Genomic DNA, 17236 nt, shown 5'->3' with positions numbered 1-17236 from the left:
TTCCATTCCATTCCACGTTCCATTCCTCATTCCATTCCACTTTCCGTTCCATTCAATTCCACTCCATTCCATTCCATTCCTTTCCACGTTCCATTCCACATTCCGTTCCACATTCAATTCCATTCCATTCCATATCATTCCAGGTTAAATTCCACATTCCATTTCACATTCTATTCCACATTCCATTACATTCCATTCCACTTTCAACTCCACATTACATTCTATTCCATTCCATTCCATTGCATTGCACATTCCATTCCATTGCATTGCATATTCCATTCCATTCCATTCCACATTCCATTCCACATTCAATTCCATTGCATTCAACTTTGCATTCCACATTAAATTCCATTCCATTCCACATTACATTCCAATCCATACCACATTCCATTCCACATACCTTTCCATTCCATTCCACGATACATTCCATGTTCCATTCCACGTTTTATTCCACAATCCTTTCCATTCCATTCCACGTTTCATTCCTCATTCCATTCCACATTCCATTCCACATTCCATTCCACTTTGCATTCCACTCCATTCCACGTTCCATTCCATGTAAGTTTCCATTCCTTTCCATTCCATGCCCTCTTCCATTCCATTGCACAATCCATTCCATGTTCCATTCCACGTTCCATTCCATTCCATTCCACGTTCCATTACTTATTCCATTCCACGTTCCATTACATAGTATTCCACATTTCATTCCACATTTCCTTCCACATTCCATTCCATTCTTTCCATTCAAAATTCCAGTCAATGGCATTCCACATTCCATTCCACATTACATTCCAATCCACATTCCATTCCATATACCATCCCATTCCATTATTCATTCCATTCCATTCTATTCCATTCCACATTGCATTCCATTCCATTCCACATTTTTTCCATTCCATTGCATTGAAATCCACATTCCATTCCATTCCACATTCCATTCTATATTCCATTCCATTGCATTCCACATTCCATTCCACAATCCATTCCATTATATTCAACGTTCCATTGCATAATATTTCACTTTCAATTCCTTTCCATTGCACATTCCATTTCATTCCAATTTGCATTCCACATTCCATTCCACATTCCATTCCATTCCATTCCATTCCATTCCATTCCAGTATAAATTACATTCCGTTCCATTCCACATTCCATTCCATTCCATTCCACATTCCATTCCATTCCACATTCTATTACACATTCCATTCCACTCCTTTCCCTTCCATTCCACATTCCATACCATTCCATTCCATTCCACATTCTACTCCATTCCATTCAACTTTCCATTGCAATCAATCTCACATTCCATTCCAACTTCCATTCCATTCAATTCCAAGGTGCATTCCACACTCCAAGCCACATTCCATTCCGTTCCTTTCCATGCCATTCCATGTTCCATTCCACCTTCCATTCCACATTCCATGCCATTCCATTTCACATTCCATTCCACATTCCATTCGATTCCTTTCCAGTTTCCATTCCACATTCCATTCCACATTCCACTGCATTCCATTCCATGCCATTCCACGTTCCATTCCACAATCCATTCCTTTCCAGTCCATTCCATTGCACTTTCCATTTCCCATTCCATTCCACTGCATTCCACATTTCATTCCATTCCATTCCACATTCCATTTCATTCCATTCTGTTTCATTTCACTTTCCATTCCATTCCATTTCATTGCACACTCCGTTACATTCCATTCCACATTCCTTTCCATTTCACATTCCATTCCACATTCCATTCCATTTCATTCCACTTTCCATTCCACATTCCATTCCACATTCCATTCCATTCAATTCCATTTCAAGTTATTTCCCCATTCCATTCCATTCAATTCCGTTCCACTCCACTCCATTCCACATTCTGTTCAACATTCCATTCAACATTCAATTCCTTTCCATTCCACACTCCATTCCATACCATTCCACATTCCATTCTATTTCCATTTCAGATTCCATTCCATTCCATTCCACATTCCATTCCGTTCCATTACACATTCCTTTCCATTCCACATTCCATTCCATATTCCATTCCATTTCATTCGACTTTCCATTCCACATTCCATTCCATATTCCATTCCATTCCATTCCATTTCAAGTTACTTTCCCCATTTCATTCCATTCAATTCCGTTCCACTCCATTCCTTTCCACAATCCGTTCAACATTCCATTCAACTTTCAATTTCTTTCCATTCCACCCTCCATTTCCTACCTTTCCACATTCCATTCTAATTCCATTTCACATTCCATTCCACATTCCATTCCATTCCATTCCACATTAAATTCCATTTAATTCCATTCTATTCCGCATTGTACTACATATTCCATTGCATTCTTTTCCACATTCCATTCCATTCCATTCCACTTTGCTATCCATTCCATTCTACCTTCCATTCCATTATATTCCATATTCCATTCCATTCCATTCCACATGCCATTCCCATTCACTCCACATGGCATTCAACATTCCATTACCTTCCAATCCACCTTCCATTCCACATTCCATTGCACATTACATTTTATTCCGTTCCATTCCATTCTACGTGACGTTCCACTCTCCATTCCTCTTCCATTCCATTTCATTACACATTCCATTTCATTCCATTCCATTCCATTGCATTTCACATTCCATTCCATTCCATTCTATTCCACATTACATTACATTCCATTCCACATTCCATTCCATTCCATTCCACATTCCATTACATTCTGTTCCAAATTGCATTGCACATTCCATTCCATTCCATTCCACTTTGCATTCCACTTATCATTCCGTTCCATTCTATTCAATTCCATTGCATTCCACATTCCATTACTTTCTATTCCTCATTGTGTTCCATTCTATTCCACTTTCCGTTCCAATCTAAATTCCATTCAATTCCATGCCATTCCATTCCACATTCCATTCTATTCCATTCCACTTTCCATTCCACATTCCATTCCATTCCATTCCATTCCAATTTTCAATTCCACATTCAATTCCATTCCATTCCGTTCCTTTCCTGATTCCATTTCAAATTCGATTCCACTTTTCATTCCACATTCCCTTCCATTTCATTCAATTCATTTCCATTCCAGTCAATTCCATTCCATAATACATTCCATTCCACATTCCATTCCATTCCGTTCCATTCCACAATCCATTCCACATTCCTTTACATTCCTTTCCACATTTCATTCCGCATTCCATTCCATTCCATTCCACATTCCTTTCCGTTGCAAATTCCATTCCATTCCATTCCATTCTGTTACACGTTCCATTCAATTCCATTCCACGTTCCATTCCATTCCACGTTCCATTCCATTCCATTCCGTGATTAATTCCACGTTCCATTCCACGTACTATTCCACTATACATTCCACTTTCCATTCCATTCCACATTCCATTCCATTCCATTGCACATTCCATTCCACATTCCATTCCAATCCACATTCCATTCCACATTCCATCAAATTCCATTCTACATTCCATTCCGTTCCATTGCATTCCACATTCCTTTCCATTCCACATTCCTTTCCATTCCATTACACATTCCATTCAATTACATTCCATTGCAATCCACATTCCGTTCCATTCCCCATTCCATTCCGTATTCCATTCCATTCCATTCTCCTTACATTGCACATTCCATTAAATTCCATTCCACATTTCATTCCATTCCATTCCACATTCCATTCCATTCCATTCTATTGCATTCCACTTTTGATTCTATTCCATTCCACATTCCATTGCATTTGATTCCACATTCACTTCCATTCCATTCCACATTCCATTCCCTTCCATTCCACATTAAATTGAATTCCATTCCATTCCACATTGCATTCCATTGCATTCCACATTCCATTCAATTCCATTCCACATTGCATTCCATTCCATAACTTTCCCCATTCCATTCCATTCTACATTCCATTGCATTTCATTCTTCCTTCAATTCCACATTCCATTGCATTCCATTCCACATTCAATTCCATTCCAGTTTCCATTCCACATTCCATTTCATTCCACATTCCATTCCGAATTCCATTCCATAACATTATATATACAACTGCACATTCCTTTCCATTTCATACCACATTCCATTCCATTCCATTCCATACCATTCCATTAAATTCCGTTACACATTCCATTCCATTCCACAGTCCATTCCATTCAATTCCACGTTCCATTCATCATTCCATTAAACTCCATTCTATGTTCCATTCCACATTCCATTCCATTCTGTTCCACATCCCATTCCACATTCCATTCCATTCCATTCCACATTATATTCCACATGCCATTCCACATGCCATTCCACAAAGTGGAATGTAATGGAATGGGATGGGGAATGGAACTAAGTGGAATGTGAAATAGAATGTGGAATGGAAAATAAAATGGAATGTGGAATGGAATGGAATGCAATGTGGAAAGGAATGGAATAGAATGTGGAATGCAATGCGGAGTGGAATGTGGAATGGAATGAGGAATGGAATGTGGAAAGGAATGTGGAATGGAATGTGGAAATGAATATGGGATGGAACGGAATGGAATGTGAAATTGAATGGAATGGAATGTGTAATGGAAAGTGGAATGAAATTAAATGCAATGTGGAATTTAATGTGGAATGGAACGGAATGCAATGTGGAACGGAATGTGGAATCAACCGCAGAATGGAATAGAATGGAATGTGGAATGGAATGGAATGGAATGGTATGGAACGTGGAAAGGAATGGAACGGAAAGTTGAATGGAATGGAATGGAAAGTGGAATGGAAGTGGAATGGAATTGTATGGAATGTGGAATCGAATGGTATGGAATGTGGAATGGAATTGAATGGAACGCGGAATGGAACGTGCAATGGAAGTCGTAGTGGAACGTGCAATGGAAACTGGAATCGAACGTGGAATGGAACATGGAATGCAATGTCAATGGAATGGAATGTAGAATTGAGGGGAATGGAATGTGGAATGGAATGGAATGGATGGATTGGAATGTGGAATGCAGTGGAAATAATGTGGAATGGAATGGAATGGAAGGTAATGTGGTGTGGAATATGGAACGCAATTGAATTGAATGCGGAATGGAAAGAAATGGAATTTGGAATGGAATGCATAGGAATGTGGAATGAAATGGACCGTGCAATGGAATGGAATGGAATGTGGAAAGTGAAATGCAATGTGGAATGGAATGTTAAAAGGAATGTGGAAAGGAATGTGGAATGGAATGCGAAATGGAATGGGTAATGGAATTTGAAATGGAACGCAGAATGAAATGTGGAATGGAATGAAATGGAGCATGGAATGGAATGGAATGGAAAGTGGAACTTAATAGGAGGAAACGTGGAATGGAAAGTGGAATGGAATGGAATGGATTGCGGAATGGAATGGAATGTGGAAAGGAATGGAATGGAATTTTCAATGGAATGGAATGGAAAGTTGAATGGAATGGAATGGAATGTGGAATGGAATGTGGCTTGGAATGGAATGGAATGTGGAACGGAATGTGGAATGGAACATTAAAGGGAAAATGCAATGGAATGTGGAATGGGACGTGGAATGGATTGAGTAATGGAATGGAATGGAATGTGAAATTGAAGGCAAAGGAATGCGGAATGGAATGTGGAATAGAATGTGGAATGTAATGTGGAATGGAACGGAATGGCACATGGAATGGAATAAATGGAATGCAATGTGGAATGGAACGGAATAAAATGTGAAATGGAATGGAATGGGATGTGGAATGGACTGGAACTGAATGTGGAATTGAATGGAATTGAATGTGGAATGGAATGGAATGGAATGTGGAATGGAAGGGAATGGAATAGAATTTGGACTGGAATTTAATGGAATGTAACGGAATGTGCAATGGAATGCAATGGAATGGAATGCGGAATGAAATGTGGAATGTAATGGAATGGATTGTGGAATGGAATGGAATGAAATGTGGAATGGAATATGGAATGGATTATGGAATGGTATGTGGAACGGAATGGAATGGAATGTGTAATGGAATCCAATGGAAAGTGGAATGTAACGGAATTGAATATAATGTGGACTGAAATGGAATGGAATGAAACAGAAAGTGTAATGGAATGGAATGGAATGTGAACCGAATGGAATGGAGTGTGAAATGGAATGGAATGGAATGTGGAATTGAATGTGGAATGGAAAGGAATGGAATGCCGATTGGAATGTGGAATGGAATGGAATGTGGAATGGAATGCGGAATGAAATGGAATAGAATGTGTAATGGAGTGTGGAATGAAATGGATTGGAACGTGGAATGGAATGTGGAATGGAAAGTGGAATAGAATTTGGAATGGAATGTGTAAAGGAATGTGGAATTGAATGGAATGGAATGGAATGGAATGTGGAATGGAATTTGGAATGGAATGGAATGGAATGTGGTTTTGAATGTGGAATGGAACGTGGAATGGAATGGAATACGGTGTGGAATATGAAATGGAACGTGGAATAGAATGGAAAGTGGAATGGAATGGAATGGAATATAATGGAATGGAATGGCATGGAATGGTATGAGGAATGGAATGGAGTGAAGTGTATTGCAGAATGGAAGGTGGAATGCAATAGAATGGAAAGTGGATGGCAATGGAATGGAATGTGGAATGGAATGGATTGTGGATTGGAATGTAACCAAAAGTAAATGATATGGAATGGAATATTGAAAGGAAATGAATGGATTGTGGAATGGAATGGAATGCAGAATGGAAGGTGTAATGAAATGGAATGGAATGTGGAATGGAATGGAATGGAAAGTGGAATGGAATGGAAAGTAAAATGGAATGGAATTGAAAGTGAAATGGGATGGAAAGGAATGTGGAATGGAATTTTGAATGGCATAGAATGGAAGGTGAAATGGAATGGAATAGAATGTGGAGTGGAATGTGGAATGGAAAGTGGAATTGAATGGACAGGAATGTGTAATGGAATATAATGGAAAGTGAAACAGAATGTGGAACAGAATGTGAAATGGAAAGGGGAGTGGAATGTGAAATAAAATGAAATGGAACGTGGAATGCAATGGAATGGAACGTTTAAAGGAATGGAATGGAATGGAACGTGGAATGCAAAGTGGAATGGAAAATTGAATGGAACGTGTTATGGAATGTGGAATGGAATGTTGAATGGACAGTAATGGAATTTGGAAATAAATGTGGAAAGGAAAGGAATGTAATGTGGAATGGAATGTGGAATGGAATGCAATGGAATGAGAACGGAATGTGAAATGAAATGGAATGGAATGTGGAATGGAATGTGGAATGGAATGTGGAATGGAATGCAATGGAATGAGAATGGAATGTGAAATGAAATGGAATGGAATGTGGAATGGAATGTGGAATGGGATGTGGAACGGAATGTGGAATGGAACGGAAAGGAATCTGGAATGGAATGCTGCATGTAACGTGCAATGGAACGTGGAAAGGAACGGAATGGAATGTGGAATGGAATGTGGAATGGAACGGAATGGAATGTGGAAGGGAATGTGGAATGAAACGTGGAATGTAAAGTGGAATGGAATGTGGAAAGTAATGGAATGGAATGTGTAATATAATGGAATGGAATGGAATTTAGAGTGAAATAGAAAGTGGAACGGAATGTGAAATGGAATGTGGAATGGAATGTGGAAAGGAATGATTTGGAACATGGAATGGATCGGAATGGAATGGAAAGGAATGGAATGGAATGGAAGGTGGAATGGAACATGGAATGGAACGTGGAATGGAATGTAGTATGAATTGTGGAATTGAATAGAATGGAATGTGGATTGGAAAGCGGAATGGAACGGAATGGTATGTGGAATGGAATATGGAACGTTGAATAGAATGTGGAATGGAATGTGGAATGGAATGTGGAATGGAACAGAATGGAATGTGGAATGGAATGTGGAATGGATCGTGGAAAGAAAAGTGGAGTGGAATGGAATGGAATGTGGAATGGAATGTGGAATGCAAAGTGAACTGGAAAGGAATGGAATGGAATGTCGAATGGAATGTGGAGTGGAATGGAATGGAATGTGCAATGGAATTTGGATTGGAACGAAATGGAATGTGGAATGCAATGTGGTATCGAATGGAATGGAATGGAATGTGGAATGGAATGGAATTGAATGTGGAATGGAAAGTGGAATGGAATGGAATGGAATGTGGAATGGAATGTGGAATGGAATGGAATGGAATGAAATGTGGCATGGAATGGAATGGAATGCGGAATGGAATGGAATGAAATTTCGAATAGAATGTGGAATGCAATGCAATGAAAAGTGGAATTGAATGGAAAGGAAAGTGGAAAGCAATGGAATGGAAAGTGGAATAGAATGGAATGGAATGTGCAATGGTATGTGGAATGGAATGGAATGGAATGGAATGTAGAATAGAGTGTGGAATTGATGGAGTGCAAGGTGCAATTGAAAGGAATGTAGTGTGCAATGAAATGTGCAATGGAACGAAATGGAATGTAAAGTGGAACGGAATGTGGAAAGGAATGGAGTGGAATGTGTAATGCAAAATCGAATTTAATGGAATAGAATGTGGAATGGAATGTGGAATGGAATGTGGAATGTAATGTGGAATGGAATGTGGAATGGAATGAAATGGAATGTGGAATGTTATGGAATGGCATGTGGAATGGAAAGGATTGCAATGTGGAATGGAATGGAATGGCATGTGGAATGGAAGGTGGAATGGAATGTGGAATGGAATGTGCAATGTAATGGTATTTGGAACAGAATGGAATGGAATACGGAATGGAATGGAATGGAATGGAATTAATGAATGGAATGGAATGTGGAATAGAATGGAATGCAATATGGAATGTAATGGAATGGAATGAAATGTGGAATGGAATGGAATAGAATACAGTGGAATGGAATGTGGAATGGAATGCAATGTGGAATGGAATAGAATGTGGAATGGAATGATATGGAATGGAATGAAATGGAATGGAATGATAAAAGGATTGGAATGGAATGTGGAATGGAATGGAATGGAATGGAATGGAACGGAATGTGAAATGGAATGGAATGGAATGTAATGTCGAATGGAATGCGGAATGGAATGGAATGGAATGCAATGTGGAATGGAATGGAACGGAATGTGAAATGGAATGGAATGCAATGAGGAATGCAATAGATTGTGGAATTGAATGGAATGGAATGCAGAATGGAATCGAATGGAACGTGGAATGGATTAGAAAGGAATGGGGAATGCACTGGAAAGGAATGTGGAATGGAATGGAATGGATTGTCCAATGGAATGTGAATAGGAATGGAATTGAATTAGGAATGGAAAGTGGAATGGAATGGAAAGGAATGTGAAATGGAAAGCAATGGAATGTGGAATGGAATGTGGAATGGAATGTGCAATGCAATGTGGATTGGAACGAGGAATGGAATTTGCAGCGGAATGTGGAATGGAACGTGGAATGGAATGTGGAATGGAATCTGGAATGGAATGGAGTAGATTGTGGAATGGAACGTGGAATGGAAAGTGGAATGGAACATGGAAAGGAAGGTAGAATGGAATGTGGAATGGAATGTAAAATGGAGTGGAATGGAATGTGGAATGGAACGTGGAGTGGAACGTGGAATGGAACACGGAATAGAAAGTAGAATGGGATGTGCAATGGAATGTAGAATGAAAAGTGGAATGGAAAGGAATGTAACGAGGAATGGAACGTGGAATGAAATGGAATGGAAAGTGGAATGGATCGTGGAATAGAACATGGAAAGGAATGCGGAATGGAACGTGGAATGGAATGTGGAATGGAATGTGGAAGGCAACGTGGCATGGAATGTAATGGAATTGAATGGAATGTGGAATGGAACGTGCAATGGTTCCTGTAATTGAAGACGGAATGGATCGTCGAATGGAACTGCAAGGGAATGTGATATGGAATGTGGAATGGAATATGGAATGGAACGTGAAACTGAATGGATTTGAATGTTGAATGGAACATAGAATGGAATGGAATGGAATCAGAAATTGAATGTGGAATGGAATGTGGAATGGAATGGAGTGGAATGTGGAATGCAATGGAATGTGGAATGAAAAGGCATGGAACGTGGAATGGGACGTGGAATGGAACATGGAATACAACATGGAATGGAATGTGGAATTTAGAGTCGAATGGAATGGAATGGAATGTGAAGTGGAATGGAAAGGAATGATGAATGGAAAGTAATGGAATGTGGAATGGAACGTGGAATGGAAAGTGGAATTGAATGGAATGGAACGTGAAATGAAATGTGGAATGGAATGGAATGGAATGTGGAATTGATTGGAATGCAACGAGAAATGGAATGTGAAATGGAATGGAATGGAACATATAATTTTATGGAATGGAACGTGGAATGGAACATGGAATTGAATGCAATGGAACTTGGAATGCAACGTGGAATGGAAAGTGGAATGGAACGTGGAATGGAACATGGAATGGAATGGAATGGAACGTGTAATAGACTGAAATAGAATGTGGAATGGAAAGGAATGCAACGTTGAGTGGGACGTGGAATGGAACATTGAATGTGACGCGAAATTGAAAGTGGAATTGAATGTGGAAAGGAATGGAACGGAATGTGGAATGGAATGGAATGGAATGTGAAATGGAATGGAATGGAGTGGAATATAGAATGGAATGGAATGGAATGGAATGCAGAATGCAATGGAATGAAAGGTGGAATGGAATGGAATGGACTACAATGAAATGTGGAAAGGAATGGAATGGAATGGAAATTGAAATATTATTTGGAAAGGAATGTGAAATGGAATGTGGAATGGAATGTGGAACATAATGAATTGGAACGTGGAATGGAATGAAATGGAATGTGAAATGGAATGGAATGCAATGGAAAGTGGAATGGAACATGGAATGGAACATGGAATGGAATGTGGAATGGAATGTAGTATGAAATGTAGAATGGAATGTAATGGAAATTGGAAAAGAATGTGGAAAGCAATGCAATGGATTGAGAACGGAATGTGGAATGGAATGGAATGGATTGTGAAATGGAATGTGGAATGGAATGTGGAATGGAATCTGGAAAGGAAAGTGGAATGGAACGGAATGGAATGTGGAATGGAAAGTGGAATTGAAACTGGAATGGAAGGAGGAATGTAATGGAATGGAAATTGGAATGGAACTTGGAAAGAATGGAAAGGAACTTGGATTGGAATGTGAAATGGAATGTGGAATGGAACGTGGAATGGTACGTGGAATGGAATCAATTGCAATGTAGAATGGAATGGGAAGGAACTTGGAATGTAATGTGGAATGGAATGTGAAATGGAACGTGGAATGGAAAGTAGAGTGAAATGGAATGTAATGTGGAATGGAATGGAATGTGGAATGGAATGGAATGGAATGTGGAATGGAAGGGAATGGAAAGTGAAATGTGTCGTGGAATGGAACAAGGAATGCATCGTGGAATGGAACGTGGAATTGAATGTGGAATGCAATGGAATGGAATGGAATGCAATATGGAATGGAATTGAAAGGAGTGGAATGTGGAATGTAATAGAATAGAAGGGAATGGAAGGCGGAATGCGAAGGAATGGAATCTGGAATGGAATGGAATGGAATGCAATGTGGAATGGAATGGAATGGAATGTGCAATTGAATGGAATGGAATGAGGAATGGAATGGATTGGAATGTGGAATTCAATGGAATGGAACTTGTAATGGAATGAGGAATGGAATGTGGAATGTATTGTGTAATGGAATGGAATGGAATGGGGAATAGAATGGAGTGTAATGGAATGTGGAATGGAATTTGGAAAGGAATGCAGAATGGAATGGAATGGAATGAGGAACGAAATGGAATTGAATGTGTAATGGAATGGAATGGAACGGAATGGATGGTGGAATGGAAAGTGCAATGGAACATTTAAGGTAATGCGATGTAACATGATATAGAAAGTGGAATGTAAAGTGGAATTTAATGGTATGGAACGTGGAATGGAAAGTGGAATGGAATGTAATAGAATGTGGAATGGAAAGTGGAATGTCAGGGATTGGAACGTGGAATTCAACGTGGAAAAGAAGTTTGAATGGAATGGGGAATGGAACGTGGAATGGAACGTGAAATGAACATGGAATAGAATGGAATCGATGGTGGAATGGTGAGGAATGGCATCTGGAATGGTATGGAATGGAATGGAATGTGGACTGGTATGGAATGGAATGGAATGGAATGTGGAATGGAATGGAATCGAATGTGGAGTGGAATGGAATGTGCAATAGAATTGAATGGAATGTGGAAGGGAATGTGGAATGAAACGTGGAATGGAGTGCAATGTGGAATGTATTGTGTGAATGGATTGGAATGGAATGGAATGTGGAATGGAATGGAATGCAATGTTAAACAGAACGTCAAACGGAAAGAGGAATGGAACGTGGAATGGAATAGAATGTGGAATGGATTGTGGAATTGAAAGGAATGGAAAGTAATATGCATGGAATGGAATGGAAAATAATGTGGAATGGAATTGAATGGAATGTGAAATGGAATGGAAAGTGGAATGGAATTGAATGGAATGTTGAATGGAATGGAATGGAATGGAATGGGGAATGGAATGGAATGGAATGTGGAATGGAATGGAATATGGAAAGGAATGAAATGCAATGTGCAATGGAACCGAATGGAATGCAGTGTGGAATGGAACGGAATGGAATGCAATGTGGAATGGAACAGAATGGAATGCAATGTGGAATTCAAAGGAATGGAATGTGGAATGGAATATTAAATGGAATGGGATGAAATGTGAAATGGAACGTGGAATGGAACGTGGAATGGAAAGAGGAATGGAACTTGGAATGGAAAGTGAAATGCAACTGGAATGCAATGTGGAATGGAATGGAATGGAATTTAAGGGAATGTGAAATGGAGTGGAATGGAATGTAGAATGGAATGTGGAATGGAATGGAAAGGAATGTGGAATTGAATGTAGAATGGATTGTAATTAAATGGAATGGAATGTTGAATGGAATGGAATGGATTGGAATGGAACGAATGTGAAATGTAATGGAGTGGAATGTGCAATGAAATGTGTAAAAGAATGGAATGGAAAGTGGAATGAATGTGGAAAGGAATGGAATGGAATGTGAAATGCAAAGGAATGAAATGTGGAATGGAAGGTGGAATGAAATAGAATGCAATGTGGAATGGAACGTGGAATAGAATGCAATGGGATGTGGAATGGAATGGAATGGAATGTGTAATGGAACATGGAATGGAATCAAATGGAATGTGGAATGAAAAGTGGAATGGAATGGAATGCAGAAAGGAATGTGAAATGGAACATGTAATGGAAAGGAATGTGGAAGTTATTCTGGAATGGAATGTGGAAATTAATGCGAAATGGAATGGAATGGAATGTGCGATGGAACGTGGAATGAAATGGAATGGAATGTGGAATAAAACGTGGAGTGGAAAGTGTACCACAACGTGAAGTGGAATGGAATATGGAATGGAATGTGGAATGAAAATTGGAATGAAATGGAATGTGGAATGGATTTTGGAAAGGAATGGAATGGAATGGATTGTGGAATGGATTGGAATCGAATGTGGAATGGATTGGAATGGAATGCCGAATGGGATGGAATGGAATTTGGAATGGAATGGAGTGGAATAGAATGTGGAATGGAATGGAATGCAAAGTGGAATGGAATGGAATTGAAAGTTGAATGGAATGTGGAAAGGAGAGGAACGGAACGTCGAATGAAATGGAATGAAATGTAATAGAATGGAATGGAATGTAGAATGGAATTTGGAATGGAATATGGAAAGGATGGGATTGGAATGTGGAATGGAATGTGGAAGAGAATGGAATGGAATGTGGAATCGAAGGCGGAATGGAATGGAATGAGGAATGAAATGTGGAATGGAATGGAATGGAATGTGGAATGGAATATGGAATGGATTGTGGAATGGAATGTCTTATGGAATATGAAATGGAATGGAAAGGAAAGCGCAATGAAATGTGGAATGGAACGGAAAGGAATGTGGAATCGAATGTGCAATGCAATGGAATGGAATGTGGAATGAAATGGAATGGAATGTGGAATGGATTGTAATGGAACATGAAATGGAAATTGGAATGGATCGTGGAATGGAACATGGAAAGGAACTTGGAATGGAAAGTGGAATGCAATGTGACATGGAACAGAATGGAATGTGGAATGTAATGTGTAATGCAATGGAATGTAATGTGTAATGGAATGGAATGGAATATGGAATGGAAATGTTTGCAACGGAAAGTGGAATGGAATGTGGAATTGAATGTGGAATGGAATGGAATGGAATCTTGAAAGGAATGTGGAATGAAATGGAATGGAATTTGGAATGGAATGCAATGGAAAGTGGAATGCAACGTGGAATGGTATGGAATGGAATGTGGAATGGAAGGTAGAATGGAATGTGGAATGGAATGGAAAGTTTAATGGAATGTGGAGCGGAACTTAGAATGGAATGGAATGTGGAATAGATTGTGGACTGAAATGTGGAATGCTATGTGGAATGGAATGGAATGGAATGTGGAACGGAAAGTGAAATGTGATGGAATAGAATATGGAATGGAATGGAAAGGTATGTGGAACGGAACGTGGAATGGAATGTGGAATGGAGCGTGGACTGGAAAGCGGAGTGAAACGTGGAAATTAAAGAAATGGAATGTAATGTGGAATGGAACGTGGAATGGATTGTGGAATAGAAAGTGGAATGGAATGGAATGTGGAATAGAATGGAATGCAATGTGGAATGGAATGGAACGTACTGTGCAATGTGGAATGGAATGGAATGCCATGTGGAAAGGAAGGTGCATTAGAATGGAATGTGGAATGGAGTAGAATGTGGAAGGGAATGTGTAATGGAATGTTCAATGTTATGGAATGTGAAATGGATTGTGGAATGGAATGGGATAGAATGCCTAATAGAATGGAATGCAATGGAATGGAATGGAATGGAATGGAATATTGAATGGAACGGAATAGAATGTGGAATGGAATGGAATGGAATGTAGAATGAAATGTGGAATTGGATGGAATGCAATGTCGAATGGAATGTGGAATGGAGTGGAATGTAGAATGGAATGGAATGGAATGCGGAATGGAATGGAATGGAATGTAGAATGGAATGTGGAATGGTATGCAAGGCAATGTGGAATGGAATGTGGAATTGAATGGAATGTGGAATGGAATGGAATGGAATGTGGAATGGAATGGAATGGAATGGAATGTGGAATGGAATGTGGAATGGATTGGAAAGGAATGAGGAATGGAAGGTGGAGTGGAATGGAATGCAAAGTGGAATGGAATGGAATATAATGGAAAGGAACGTGGAATGGAATGGAATGGAATGTGGAAAGGAATGGAATGCTATGTGAGATGCAAAGTGGAATGGAATGGAATGGAATATGGTAGGGAATGTGGAATTGAATGGAATGGAATGTGAAATGGAATGTGGAATGGAACGGAACAGAATGTGGAATGGAATGGAATGGAATGTGCAATGGAATGTAGAGAGGAATGGAATTGAATGCGGAATGGAACGTAGAAAGGAAGGTTGAATGGAATGGAAAGGAACGTGGAATGGAAAGTAAAATGGAAGGTGGAATATAATGGAATGCAGCATGGAACAGAAAGTGGAATGTAACATGGAATTTAATAGAATGGAAGGTGAAATGGAACGTGGTATGGAACATGGAATGGAATGTAATGGAACGCAGTCTGGAACGTTGAATGGAACATGGAATGTAAGGGATTGGAAAGTGGAATTGAACGTGGAATGAAACAAAGAATGCATCGCACAATGGAACGTGGAATTTAAGGGATTGGAAAGTGGAATAGAACGTGGAATGAAACAAAGAATGCATCGCACAATGCAACGTGGAATGGAACGTGAATGGAACGTGGAATGGAATGGAGTGGAATGTGGAATGGAATCAAATGGAATGTTGAACGAAATGGAATGGAATGTGGAATGGAATGGAATGGAATGTGGAATGGAATGGAATGGAAGGTGGAATGGAACGGAATTTGGAAAGGAATGGAATGTGGAATGGAATTGAATGGAATGGAATTTGGACCGGAATGGAATGGAATGGAATGGAATGTGGATTGGAATAGAAAGGAATGTGGAATGGAAACTGCAATGGCATGGACAGGAATGTGTAATGGCATGCGGAATGGCATGGAATGGAATGTGGAATGGAATGGAATGGAATATGGAATGGAATGTGCAATGGAATGTGGAACGGAATGTGCAATGGAATGGAATGGAATGTGGAATGGAATGAAATGAAATGCAATGTGGATTGGAATGAAATGGAATGGAATATGGACTGGAATGGAATGGAATATGGACTGGAATGGAATGGAATGTGGAATGGAATGGAATGGAATGTGGAATGGAATGGAATGGAAAGTTGAATGGCATGGAATGGAATGTGGAATGGAAGGGAATGGAATGTGGAATGGAATGTGGAATGGTACGGAATGGAATGGAATGGAATGGAATGGAATATAGAATGGCATTTGGAATGCAATGGAAATGAAATTGGAATGGAAGGTGGAATGTAAGGTGGCATGGAACGTTGAATGGTACGTGGAAGGGAATGGAATAGAACATGCAATGGAAAGTGGAACGGAATGGAATGGAACGAGGAATGGAACATCGAATGGAACGTCAGATGGAACGACGAATGGAATGTGGAATGGAACATTGAATGTAAAGTTTAATGGAATACCGAATGGAACGTGCGATGGAACGATGAATGGAACATGGAATGTAATGCAGAATAGAATGTGGAATGGAATGGAATGTAATGTGGAGAGGAATGTAATGGGATGTGGAATGGAATGGAATGTGGAATGGAATGGAATGGAATGTGGAATGGAATGGTATGTGGAATGGAATGTCGAATGGAATGTGGAATGGAAATGAATGGAATGGCAAGCAATGTGGAATGGAAAGGAAAGGAATGGAAATTGGAATTGAATGGAACGGAATGGAAAGGAATGGAAAGGAATGGAATGGAATGTGGAATGGAATGGAATGATATGTGCAATGGAGTGGAATGAAATGGAATGTGTAAGGGAATGCAATGTGGAATGGAATGTGGAATGGAACATTATGTGGAATGGAATGGAATGGAGTGTGGAATGGAATGGAGTTTGGAATGGAATGCACTGCAATGTGGAATGGATTGGAATAGAATGTGGAATGGAATTAAATGTAATG

Source organism: Pongo pygmaeus, chromosome 23, assembly GCF_028885625.2.
Source record: "Pongo pygmaeus isolate AG05252 chromosome 23, NHGRI_mPonPyg2-v2.0_pri, whole genome shotgun sequence".
Classification (NCBI taxonomy): domain Eukaryota; kingdom Metazoa; phylum Chordata; class Mammalia; order Primates; family Hominidae; genus Pongo; species Pongo pygmaeus.
This window is presented reverse-complemented; position numbering follows the sequence as displayed.